Source organism: Lycium barbarum, chromosome 3, assembly GCF_019175385.1.
Source record: "Lycium barbarum isolate Lr01 chromosome 3, ASM1917538v2, whole genome shotgun sequence".
Lineage (NCBI taxonomy): Eukaryota > Viridiplantae > Streptophyta > Magnoliopsida > Solanales > Solanaceae > Lycium > Lycium barbarum.
Genome location: NC_083339.1, coordinates 60,620,139 through 60,633,006, shown reverse-complemented (window position 1 = coordinate 60,633,006; position 12,868 = coordinate 60,620,139).

The following is a 12,868-nucleotide window of genomic DNA, read 5'->3' as shown; positions in this document are numbered from 1 at the left end:
TGTATATGTATCTATGTACGACTACTATAGAACCCCGAGCTTATGAGGCCGGGTATGATATGTAAGTAAGTATGTATATGATTACGTAACGCGCGTGCACCTCTGCAGATGGTACGAACAACCCTGACGCCTTGGTAGGGCCAGGTAGATGTAACCCTGAAACCTTGGTAGGGCCAGGTATGTGTGACCCTGAGCCTTGGTTGGCCAAGTATGTATGAAACACTAATCCCACGTGGTCGGGTATGCTATGTAAATGCTATGTATATGTTATGATTATATGTATGATATGAATACGAATGTGATATGATATGAACGCGGGTAAGGGTATATATATACCCGAATACGAGCGCAAACATGGTACGGATAATGATGTATGTACACAAATACGTATTAGCCATGGAAAGTTACTATGAAAGGCAAGTAAGTGCCCATGACGATGATATTGCCACCTCCCATTCTATGCTATTTCTTATGTTGCTATTTATGCTTCTACATTGATATTGATCATACTTTACATACTCAGTACATTCTTCGTACTGACGTCCTTTTGTTTGTGGACGCTGCATCATGCCCGCAGGTGCACAGGGAGACAGACTTGATCCACAGCTGCTATTCTCAGAGACTACGTAGCAGAGCTCCATTTTATTCGGAGCCATAGCTTTTGGGTACTTATTTTTTTGTGTACATAGTTATGGGCATGGCGGGGTCCTGTCCCGCTTATGTGATATGCTTTACTCTCCTTAGAGGCTCGTAGTCACGTGTATATGGTTAGACTTGTCTGGCCTTGTAGGCCTATATTTTGTATATCTTTTGGTAGCCTTGTCAGTTTATGTACATCGATGTGGTATAGATGCCAATGAAGATTTAAAGATGTTGTCGTCCAATGGGACTAACGTGATTGATGAAAAGAAATGTATGTTTAATTATGCGGCTCACCTAGATGTAAGCATAAGTGTAAGCTAAGGGGTGCCCGGGTGGGCTAGCACTGGTTGCTCGTCGCGGCCGCTAGTCAGGTCGTGACAACACCGATCCGATATGGACGGGCAGCTTATACAGTTATGCATATATGACATGATGACGATTATGAGTAAGCCAGCATGCATTATTTCTTCTATGATTGACAGTCAGATACAGATGTTCCTTATTGATGCTCCTTTATTTCATTGACGTATCATTATTGTTTATGCCTCTCATACTCAATACAATGTTCGTACTGACGTCCGTTTTCTTTGGACGCTGTGTTCATGCCCACAGGTAGACAAGGAGGTGATCTTGATCCAGGATCGTAGGAGCTAGTAGCTGATCTGAGAGCACTCCATTGTTCCGAAAGTGCCTTGATTATTCTTTTGTATACATATACGTATTTTTAGCATGATGGGGTCCTGTCCCGTCCTTATGTCTAGTACTCCAGTAGAGGCTTGTAGATACGCAGTGTGGGTAATATGGTCTCACGAGGTTGCTATTATGTATATATATATATATATTATTTTGATGGCCGAAAGGTTTATGTTTATAAAAGTATTTATGTTTTCAAATGAAAGATGATTTTCTTATAATTTGAGTATGAATTTGATAAAAGAACGTTTAATGAGTATGATGAGTAGTAGAAAGAGTGGTGCTCGGTGGCTAGCCCCGGGTACCCGTCACGGCCCCTAGCCGGGTTGTGACAGATGTGGTATCAGAGCAGTTCAGTCCTAGGAAGTGTCTACGAGCCGTGTCTAGTAGAGTCTTGTTTATGGTGTGTTGCGCACCACGCTCATAAACAGGAGGCTACAGGGCATTTAGGAAGAATGACCATCTTTCATCTTAAGAGATCGTGCGATAGAGCTGTGTTATAAGATTTTCCCCTCTTAATGGTGTGTTATGATTTCAGAAATGCCGCCAAAGGGAAAAGCTACAGCCGCCTAGAAGGGCAAGACTACGACAAAAAGGCGGGTAGAAAGAGAGCCGCCAACGAATATAGAAGAGGGCGAGTCACATAATGAGGCCCTATCTAATACTTCCTCTACCCCGCCTAATGTCGAAGAACAAGGAGGAGCTTCAGCTCCAATTCCTCTACCAGTTGCTTTAGGTCAATAAGTGACCGAGGCCATTCATCTATTGACACAGTTGGTTGTCGCCCAGGCACCGCGGCAGAATGTGAGTTTAAGTGATCGGGCAGCTAGTACCAGAGCCCGTGATTTTATGACTTTGAATCCTCTGGAGTTTTTTCGAGTCAAAGTCGGATGAAGACCCGCAAGGTTTTATCGATACGATCCTGAGAACATTGAGAATTATTCATGCCGCCGAGACTGAATCTGTGGAGTTGGCATCTTATAGACTCCGAGATGTGGCGGTATTGTGGTACAACAATTGTCTAGCATCAAGAAAAGAAAATGCACATCCTCCCGTGTGGCAAGAATTTGTAGATGCTTTCATCCGTCACTAATTGCCACCCGAGGTCCACCGAGCTAGAGCGGATAGGTTCTTAAATCCGAAGCAAGGAAATATGAGCGCCCGGGAATATAGTCTTCAATTTTATTCCTTGGCTAGATATGCCTCGACTATGGTGGCCGAGATGGGAGATAGAGTGCATCGCTTTGTGAGTGGCTTAGGGCCACATTTATTTAAAGATTTCTTAACGGCTTCATTGCAAGATGGGATGGATATTTCCTGAATACAAGCCCATGCCCAGAATTTAGAGGGACGACAGCAACCATAAAGAGGTGATCGTGATATCGATAGAAGGAAAAGCAAGAGGGCCAGATCTATGGGGGCAGGCAGTGATTATAGAGGGGGATCGAGGCAGACTTATTCCCGACATTCAGGCCAGTCGGTGACTAGTGCACCTCCACGATTTACAGGTAGGAGATTTGATCGCTCCTTTCGTTCAGGACAGGGTCAGAGTTCGAGGGCCTCAGATTCTCAGTTCAGGGAAGATTATAGTCAGAGGAGACCCCAGTACCGCGATGCAGCCAGTGCGGTAGGCTACATTCCGGACAGTGCCGCCAGGGTTCAGATGCTTGCTACGCCTGTGGCCAGGTTGGGTATATGATGCGAGATTGCCCGTCGACGAGTGGTAGAGTTGGGGTTCAGCCCACAGGGTCAGTGGCTTGTTCCTCTTTAGTGCGCCAGTAGGGCAGACTCCCTAGATTCTAGCAGGTCGAGGTAGAGGCAGAGGGGGAGCATCTACTTCAGGTGCCACTCAGCCCCGTGTGTATGCTTTAGCCGGACGACAGGATCTTCAGTCTTCTCCGGATGTGGTTACAGGTACATTATCCATATTTTCCTGTGATGTGTATGCGTTGATAGATTCGGGTTCTACCTTCTCTTATATTACTCCATGTGTTGCTGGTTGTATTAGGGTGAAACCCGAGCCAATTAAACCTTTTGAGGTATCTTCTCCGGTTGGTGATCCCGTGATAGCTAGACAAGTGTATAAGAATTGTGTACTTGTGATATGCAATTGCCAGACCAAAGGTTATTTAATTGAGTTGGAAATGCTATATTTTGATGTGATTATGGGTATGGATTGGTTGGCCTCATGTTATGCTAGTGTTGATTGCCGAATGAAAATAGTTCGATTTCAATTTCCGAGAGAGCCTGTGCTTGAATGGAAGGGTAATGCAGCATCTCCGAAAGGTAGGTTTATTTTCTACCTTAAAGCAAGAAAGAAGATAGCTAAAGGCTATATTTATCATCTAGTCCGAGTTCATGACACTGAAGCAAAGTCGCCAACTTTCCAATGTGTTCCGGTAGAGAATGAATTTCCGGATGTATTTCCAGATGAACTTCCAGGCCTTCCTCCAGAAAGAGAAATTGACTTCGCTATTCATGTGTTGCCGGACACCAAGCCTATTTATATTCCTCCGTATCGAATGGCTCCGGCAGAATTGAAAGAGCTAATGGCACAGTTGAAAGATTTTCTCGAAAAGGAGTGTATTAGGCCCAGTTCATCACCGTGGGGAGCACCAGTCTTGTTCGTGAGGAAGAAGGATGGCTCCCTACGAATGTGCATCGATTATAGGCAGTTGAATAAGGTGACGATAAAGAAAAAATATCCTCTTCCAAGGATTGATGATTTGTTTGATCAACTGCAAGGTGCCAAATGGTTCTCTAAAATAGACTTGAGGTCGGGTTATCATCAAGTGAGAGTTAGAGAAGAAGATATTCTCAAAACAGCTTTCAGAACAAGATATGACCATTATGAATTCCGAGTGATGTCGTTTGGGTTGACTAATGCTCCAGCAGTGTTCATGAATGTTATATCCGGCATTTTTGTATATTCGAAAAAATTCGAGATAACTTGACTTGTAATGAATGAGGCTATATTTGGACCTTACTTAGTATGAATGTGCCAGCTATGATAACGTTGGTGTGGAAATACGAGAGGAGGCCAAGGGAAAAATTGGAATTTTGGGAAGTAGTTTCGGGAGTTACAAAACAAGATTTGTAGCCAATTGGGCTAAAAAAAAAAAAGGAAATTAAGGCCCAATTTTAAAGGGGTGGCCAGCCAAGTGCCATGGCCCAAACCCATTTAATTAATCATGTGATTAATTATATAAGAGGGGGGAGTCTTCAAGAAGTTTCAAGAAAGCTTGAGAAAAAGAAAAGAAAGAACAAGGAGAAAAGCACCATGGCCATTTCGGCCAAGGTGGGGGAATTTTACCCCCATGAAATCTTGTTCTAAAAATAATTTTCTTGTTGTATTCCCTCTAATTCAAGGGTCCTCTACAACATGGTATAGTTGTTGCGGAAGATAGGTCGTCCGTTTCATCGTTTCCGCATTCGAGTCAAGTGAAGAGGTTGAAGAAGAAAGGTAAGAATTAATCCCCTTTTGTATGGTATGAAAGCTTTGTTCATGTTGTGGGATGTAGGAAAGGCTAAAACTCTTGAGAATATGGAAGTTTGCATGGTATTTGTATGTATGTATGTGTGGCCGTGTGTATGTGTTGGTGTATGGACAAAGATGAATTAATTTTATGTAGTATTCTAGTTGTGGTTGTTGTGAATTCTATGTTGGAAATGAAAGATTAATGGTTTGGGTTGAGGTTGGAAATATTGGTATGTGGCCGAATGTATATGTATGTGTGTATAAGAATGAACCAATTTTATTCATGATGTTAATTGTGTTGTAACTGCAATATGGTGTAAACGGAAGAATACTAGCTCACATTTGTATGAGAATTGGTTGTTAAGTTGTTGTAGGTAGGTTAGTAATTTTATGGTAAAATTATGTAAATGTGGAAATGAAGTTGTTGAGGTGCATATTATGATGATTGTTGATGGAATTGGAAGATGGAAACATGCTATGAATATGTATGTTAAAGATCAGAAGTTTTGGACGCATTATGGCTTTGGCGGAAAGTTCGTATATTTTGTATATTTCGTAAATATTTTGTAGAAATGGTATGAAATGTTTCCAAATGGTATTGCAATGATTTTGATTAGTAAGGAATATGAAAACATTGAAATTGGTTTGGGAATGTGAAGTTGGAATGGAAGTTATTGCACTATGTTGGAAGAGGACTAGCTACGCTATATTGAGTTTTATAGTTATTGTTGTTGTTGTTGGTATTGTTGTTGGGTTGTTGTTGGTTATTTTGAGCCGAGTTATATTCTCAGGGCGGCGAAATTATAGGGGAAATGCTGCCCAAATTTTTGTAGACAAGTGATGAGTTAAAGATTGAATACCAAAAGCCTTATAGTTAACGTTTGGTAAAAATGACCATTTGTAGGTTTTGGGCGAAACGGAGATTGAGTTTGGACAAGCGTGAGTAGCGCGAAAGGTATGTAAAGTTCACCCTTTCCTTCTTTTGGCATGTCCTATGTATACTAGGTCAAGACTTGAGCCTCGGGAACAATTCTGTCCATCGAAACCCGAGTTTGATTTTGAATACTATTCGTTCAATGTAATTGAACTATAATTCTTATGTTTTGTTGGAAAAGTGTCTAAACATCCATAACATCCACAAGCGTATTCGGATTGCTTTGAAACTTTCTTGGATGACTCCATAGAGTCCAATGTTTGTAATTTATATCTGCCACCTCGACTTGACCCGAGGTGGGCCCACAAGTTTCGAAATTTCCTTCTTTGTCTCACTTGAGCTATTTTTGTATGATATAAAAGTAAGACTTTCGTCTATGAATCTAAGACTCCGTTTGATTCATTCCATAAGTCATTGGAAAGCTCCTTAATATGAATATCCTGATGTGAGCATGCAATTCGATACAAGGAGTCTGCTATGAGTAATCTGATATAAGTATCCGAAATAAGTATTTGGTTACGAATATCCTGATAATACATTCGATTCTTTTACCGGGTTTTAATTTATGTGCACCTAATTTCTTGCTACTCCGCTCGCATATATGCTATGATCCCTTTCACCGAGTTCCGGGCCGGTATGTATCGTGCGTATGGTCCGCCGAGTCCCTTGTCTAGGGGTCGGGTTCCATGTATGTAATCTCGAACTATGATGTGACTGGTTCTCGGGTTCTCGTGTTATATGTCCAGTTCCCGAGATACCGTGTACATGTTAGGGAATATTCTGGAGTATGGTGTGTTATGGCGCCAGAGACGGGAGTGACGACCATGTTCCTATGCCCTTTGCATGACTTTGATATGCCTCATTTATGATTGAAAAGTAAGTATTCTGATATTCTGGATAAGCTACTTACCTTCTGTATTTTTCTGATATACGATTTTGGCATTTATATTATTGTGCGTACTATGGGATATTGACCGCTGGACCCCTGACCGCGGTGTGTGCGACATTGACCGCTGGATTCTTGACCGCGGTATGCCGCATTTGTGATGTTGACCGCTGGATTCTTGACCGCGGTGTGTGCGACATTGACCGCTGGACCCCTGACCGCGGTATGTCGCATTTAGGATGTTAACCGCTGGATACTTGGCCGCGGTATGTGTGATAGTGACCGCTGGACTTTTGGCAGCGGTAATTGTGTGTTCGATCTTCTGTGTGTATGAAACGGAAATGTTTTTTTTTCAAAAGAAAGCAAAGCATTTTGGCATTTTGATTGCCGTATTTGTCTTCCGGAACCTCTTATGTATGATTTGTACGTCAGATGCAACACTTTGGTATTCTGGTTATTGTGCTCACCTTCTGTACATTTTACTTCGGTTATGACTTCGTTTTCTGCGCTTCATGCTTTACATACTCAGTACATATTCCGTACTGACCCCCTCTTCTTCGGGGGCTGCGTTTCATGTCGCGCAGGTACTCCCAGGTGAGTTGAAGACAGTATAGAAGATGTTCCAGTGCAGATGGCAAGCTCCATTTGTTCCCGGAGTGCTGCCGAGTTAGAGTTGGTATGTTATGCTTTCTGGATTACGTTAGAGACTTTGCAGACAGCGTCGTGGGTATTGGTTGTCAGTCTGTAAGCGGCTCCGTCAGCCGATATATCGGTCGATGTTATGTACTGAATTTTGTGTGATTATAGATTTGTTCTGCTTGGAAGCTACGTGAAAGAATATTTCTGAAACAAAAAAAAATTTACGATGTATTTCATCTCATTTGATTTTAAAAGTTTGATGTGATTTTATGTGCAGCAAAAGTCTGAGGGTTCGCTCGGCCCTAGGTAAGGGTCGGGTGCCCATCACACCCTAGCGGAATTAGGCTGTGACAATGAATTTGATGAATAATGTATTCAAGCCACTCTTGGATTTGTTCGTGATAGTATTCATTGATGATATCTTGGTATACTCTCGCACAGAATCAAAACACGCAGATCATTTACGTATTGTTCTTGGAATTCTTCGCGCCCGAGAATTATATGCAAAATTTTCAAAGTGCGAGTTTTGGCTGAATTCTGTAACATTTCTGGGCCATGTTATTTAAGATGATGGTATTCGAGTTGATACTCAGAAAATTGAAGTTGTGAAGACTTGGCCAAGGCCTACGACGCCTACAGAAGTCCGTAGTTTTCTGGGATTGGCAGGTTATTATAGAAGGTTTGTAGAGGGGTTTTCCTCTATTTCAGCCCCATTGACGAAGCTAACCCAGAAGTCAGTCAAATTTCAATGGAATGATGCTTGTGAACTCAGTTTCCAAGAGTTGAAGGACAGATTAACCTCAGCTCCAATCTTAACACTTCCAGAAGGGCTAGATGGTTATGTTATGTACTGTGATGCTTCCGGTGTTGGGTTAGGATGCGTGTTTGTTATGTCCCGTGCTTTCGTATAATTGGAAATCGAGAAATAAATAAGACTTGTGTGTTATAGGGAAATATTTTGATTTTGGTGAATATGACTATGTTGGTTGTGGAATCATTAATGTTAAGACATCGGGGAAGGCAGAGGGTAAATTTGGAATTTCGAAAATTAGTTTCGGGAATTACAAAACGGGACGTTAATGAATTGGGCCAAGAAAAATTTGAACAAATTGAGGCCCAAAGTCTTGAAGGTGGCCGGCCATATTGGCATGGCCCAAGACCATTTTAATGGTCATGTGAGTTGCATGTGCCCTTAAGTTGATATATATCCATATGCTTCTTTGGATTATCAAGGAACCAAATCAAACAAAAAAAAAATGAAGAACACCTAGATAAGGCTCTCGGCCGAACTAGGAGAAAAGAAAAAAAAAATTCCAAGCTTGTGTTTGTGGCTCAAAAATCTTGGTTTCTCCATAGTTGTGAAGTACTCAAGGCACTCTCCGACGGGGTATAATTAGTTTGGCACAAGGACCTCGTTTGCGACAAGTCGGGTTTTCAAGAAAAGGTGAGAATTCTTACACTTTTGTGTTATAGAATTGATATGAATGTGTTAAGGATTGAGAATAGACGAGAATCCCGTAACTTTGATGTATGTAGAAAGTCGTGGGTGTGTGTGTGTTTGGTGTTGGAGGCGTGGCACTTATGAAGTGAAAAGTAATGTGAATTGATCTTGTTTAGCTTGTTTAATGTGTCGTTGTGACCTTTATGTCGTAAATGAACGTTTAAAGAATTGAATTGGCGTTGGAAAAGGATTTCGGATCATTACGGGAAAGTATATACCTTTTGTATATTTGCGTATATCATTGTATACCTTTGATGCTAAAGGCTTTAAATATGACTTATGGTTGAGGTTAATGAATTCGGAATGAAACGACGCAAGTTAGAACGTTCGTTGTAAGTTTTGATGTTTTGAAAGAAATATGGAGAGTAATGAATTTTGGGAAACTTTGTATATGGTTTGGAATATATTTGGGGTGTGTTTGAATAATTGTGAATGAGTGAATGAATACAATAATGTGGATATAGATTTGGGATTTTGAAGTTTTGAATGAAAAGTTGCCAACTTATGTAATAAGGTAGAACTTTGAAGCTAGTGTGATTTGATTATGATTTGTGTTGTTTGATGATGTGTGGGCTGTTGTTGTTGATGTATTTTGAGCCGAGCTAAGTCTCGGGGGTGTTAGATTTGTAGGGGAAGTGCTGCCGAAATTTCGGTAGACAAAAATGAAGTTAATGGCATTTTTAAGCCTAAGAATCTCAAATTGGTAACTTTGACCATTTGCAGATTTCGGACGAAACGAGACTTGATTTTTGGGAGAGCATAAGACGTCAGTAAGGTATGTAAAGCGCCACACTTCTTCGTTTGGCATGTCTTAGTATGCTAGCTGAATATTGGAACCTCCGGAGCATTTTTGCTCCTCGAAACCCGATCCACAGAAAAGTTACTATTCATTCAATTCAATTGAAGCCTAAGGGCTCTATTTTGGCTAGAATGCCACCAATCGTCCGAAACCTATCAAAATGTGATCGGGTCACTTGGAAATGATTATGTAGGAACTTGTGGCCCCTAAATGTTCGTAAATTATTCTCGCCACCTCAATTCGACTCGAGGTGGGCCCGCTAACCCCGAGACGCCCTATTTGTTCTATCGGGCTTTCCTTTTGAATAAGGTTTGATATGAACTCTTTTGATTTTGAAACGTTCTGTTATGAGCTATGTTATGAATATTATGATATGCTAAGTTACGTTTTGAGCCATACGTACCATTTTGGGAACATTTTGTGAAAAAGAATCTTCGTATCGACTAAGTATTCGATTATTTTGTACTATGAAATGACTTATGAGATTACTAAGTTTGAAAGGCTATTTTGAAATATGAATTGCATTTGTTTGCTCACGACTCCGCTCGTGCCTTATTATGACTTCGTTCACCGGTTCCCGGGCCGGTTATGATTCGTGCGCCTTACGATAATTCGGCCGTATGCTGTGTTACGGTTCCCGAGGCTTCGCCATAGGGCCGGGTTCCGTTTGGAGTTATGCTGTGATATGGCTCGTGATGCGATACGCTCACCTATGTTTGTGTTTGTGTTCGGAGATACGGAGATTTGAAACCTTCTGGTGTTATGCTGTGTGTGGCGCCAGCGTCGGAGTGGCGACCATGTTCCTAAGCGTTTGCATGATTTCGTTTGCATTATGTATACGTATATGATTTTGATACGGATTTTGACATCCCGATTTGTACTCCACTTTGTTATCTGATTTGCTTTCAGTTTTGATCCATATTTCTGTACTCCGTGCTTTAAATACTCAGTACATATTTCGTACTGACCCCCTTTCTTCGGGGGCTGCGTTTCATGCCCGCAAGTGCAGATATTGGTGATCCTCCACAGTAGGCTACCCTCTTTGCTATTCCGGAGTACTCCTCTTTGATCCGGAGTCCACTTTTGGTACAGACTCCTTCTGCTTTTTATATGTTCGGTATATTTGACTATTTGGGTACGGCGGGGCCCTGTCTCGCCATATGTCTTTGTTTTGAATTCGTAGAGGCCTGTAGTCATATATGTGGGGTGAGGGTCCTGTATATGTTGGTTTGATTTCGTTTTCTGGTCTTAAAGCGGTCTGCTTGTTATGATGGCCCCAAATGGCCCTTATGCTTATGTTTGCACTTTTGACCGGCGATGTCTATTCCGCCGCTCAGTTTGTATTTGATTTGTGCGACCGCTTAAGACATATTTCGATAAGTTATGTTTGATATGACTTTTATGAAACTCTGAAATAAGTTTGGACTTGATAATAAACATGGGATTTGGTCTGGGTACACAGATAGGGTGCCAGTCGCGGTCCACGGGGCTGGGTCGTGACAAAAGTGGTATCAGAGCAGTTTGTCCTCGGAATGTCTACAGGCCGTGTCTCGTAGAGTCTTGTTTATCGATGTGTTGTGCACCACATCTATAAACAGGAAGCTACAGGGCATTTAGGATGTTACTTTCTTTGGAATCTTAGATCGTGCGATAAAGCTGTGCTATTAGGGTCATTCTGATCTGACCCGTTATTGTGTTTGCAGTGATGCCTCCGAAGAAGGAAACGACGGCCCAGAAGGGCAAAGCGAGGATGGGAGAGACCAGTCAGGCATAACGATCTACCCGGGCTCGTGTCTATGATTTGCCCGAGGTTGTGCCTCATTCTGAGGGGTCTGCTACACCCCCACTAGTACAGCCTGGAGCAGGACCTTCAGCAGCTCCAGAGGTCCGTGTACCCGCTCCTGAGGCTCCAGCTCCTCAGCCAGGGGCGGAGGATAGGACCCTGAGGGAGGCTGTACAATTGCTGACTACACTAGTAGCAGGTCAGGCTCGCAGACGCGGGCGGAGGGACGATGATGACGATGGCAGGCGGGACAGCCTGAGAGTTCGGGAGTTTCTATTATGTGGCCCTCCAGAGTTTTTCGGGTCTAAGCCCGACGAGGACCCCCATGACTTTATTCGGGGGATGCGGTGCTCACTGGACTTAGTCAGGGCTTCAGAGACCGAGTCGGTCGAGCTGGCTTCGCACAGACTTCGAGATGTTGCTACCCACTGGTACGAGACTTGGGAGTTGTCTAGGGGAGAGGGTGCCCCTCCAGCCACTTGGGATCAGTTTGTGACAGCCTTCACCCGCCACTTTCTGCCCCCAGAGTTACGACGGGAGCGAGCTGATCGGTTTTTACATTTGCAGCAGAGGGGTCGAAGCGTTCGTGAATATAATTTGGAGTTTGATTCCCTGGCCAGGTATGCACCTGCCGTGGTAGCTGATATGTCTGATCGGATGCATAGATATGTTATGGGGTTGGATCGTTACCTGATTGACGGCTGTATGGCGGTGTCATTGCAGACAGATATGGACATTGCCCGTCTACAGTCCTACGCCCAGGGGATGGAGAACCGGCACCGAGCAGATCGGCCCAGCAGAGAGTATGATGGGAGACGGCCCAAGAGGGCCAGATCAGCGGGGTATTCTGGAGATTCTCGGGACGGGCAGCCTCAGTATCAGTCCAGTGGATACTTCCCTCCGTTAGGCCGGGACACGCAGTCTGCTAATAAGCGATTGGATAGTGCGGGACCGTCTGGGGCCGGTCAGAGCCCCAGGGTGGCAGGTTCACAGGTATCCAGGGGTCCCAGCCAGGCCAGACCACCCAGGCCCCGTTGTTCTCATTGCGGGAAGTCTCATCCTGGGGAGTGCTATCGAGCAATTGGAGCTTGTTTTTCTTGTGGTGGTCAGGGCCACTTTATGAGAGACTGTCCGCTGGCTAGCGGTTCTGGTAGTGTGGCTCAGCCGACAGGGTCAGCCGCCGGTTCATCATCTGCTCCATCTGTTGCACGCCCGGGAGGGCGAGGTATGCTAGCACCGGCAGGACGCGGTCGAGGCCGCGGTGGCGGTTCAGATTCTAGCGGTCCCTCGAACCGCATATACGCTTTGACTGGTCAGCGTGACCCAGAGGCATCACCAGACGCAGACCCAGGTACACTACTAACCCTTTTTCTGAATGAATATGTGCAATGATAGGTCTGTATTCTAGTATTTTATGCGATGCTCTCTTTCTGCGTGTCAGTAGAAATAGGGTAAGAATCCGAATCAATGAAAATATTCGAGGCGGCTATCTATGCATGTGGGGGGCGAATAT